The 871-nt window shown below is 49.6% G+C and overlaps 1 long non-coding RNA gene across 1 annotated transcript in view; it reads left to right on the top strand.

Moving 5' to 3' along the window:
- The window catches only part of LOC123522416, a 133359-nt gene extending 132768 nt beyond the window's left edge, over positions 1-591 (top strand). Inside the window, exon 3 of the long non-coding RNA XR_006680683.1 lies at positions 433-591. This is a non-coding gene — a long non-coding RNA (uncharacterized LOC123522416). The remainder of the gene's footprint in view (positions 1-432) is intronic.
- The last annotated feature ends 280 nt before the right edge of the window (positions 592-871 follow it).

The raw sequence follows: 871 nt of genomic DNA, 5'->3' as shown, positions 1-871 counted from the left end.
CCGCCAAAAGCGGGACATCTGGTCACCTTATCCAACATCCATAGGTCAGGTGGCAGGCTGAATATTTCTGCAGGCTTTATTTCCAAGAGGCAGGAAAGGAAGTGAGTTGCGTACAGAGGAGAGAGAGAGAAAGAGAGCGAGAGATTGCTCTGTCAAAACATCTACATTCGGGAGGCAGACAAAAGATATCCGTATATGCTGCAAGTAGATCCATAAATGTGGCATAGCATACAGGGAGTAAAGTTATGAAAACTCCTTAGACAGAACCAAACACCTGGAGAGAATGAGTTACTGGGCCTGGGAGCTCAGGCCTAGTCTCGTGGGACACTATGATCAATGGGCATCAACAGACGGCCTTTGATGGGTAGTGACTGGGGTCTTAACATCATGAGCTGCCATCTAAGGTGCAATGTTTGGTCTCTCCCTGTCCAGAGGACAGAAGAGTGAAGAGGAGCGAAGGCACATGGAAACGGCTCTCCAGTGGACTAAGGGCCCTGCAAACATCAGCCTCGATGCCTCGGACGCCAGAACTAGATGGTTCCAGGCTGCTCCTGCCAACTGCTCAGAAAAGGATGACATTAAAGGTCCTGGATAGAGGTAGGAGGGGGCGGGGCGGGGGGTGGGGGTGGTGGGGTGGTGGTGGGGGGTGGTGGTGAATAAAACTCAAAATCAAAAAGAAAAAAGTAACAACAAAGGCCCACCCTTACTGGCCAGATTGAGACTGGTGGAAGAGACTGTGATCCTTTGTCACTCTGCAGGTCTGGAACTAAACTCACACTGTGGCTCAATGTTCAGCCGAGCGACAGGCAAGTGTATATGTCAGAGATTAATACTAGGGGGACACCCTAGAATAATTAAGCATTAATGATCA

The sequence above is a fragment of the Echinops telfairi genome, unplaced genomic scaffold (genome assembly GCF_000313985.2).
Source record: "Echinops telfairi isolate 266 unplaced genomic scaffold, ASM31398v2 ScPeMD7_7406;HRSCAF=8444, whole genome shotgun sequence".
In the NCBI taxonomy this organism is placed as follows: Eukaryota; Metazoa; Chordata; class Mammalia; order Afrosoricida; family Tenrecidae; genus Echinops; species Echinops telfairi.
Note: the sequence above shows the minus strand (reverse complement) of the source record. Positions and strands in the feature narration are given on the sequence as shown.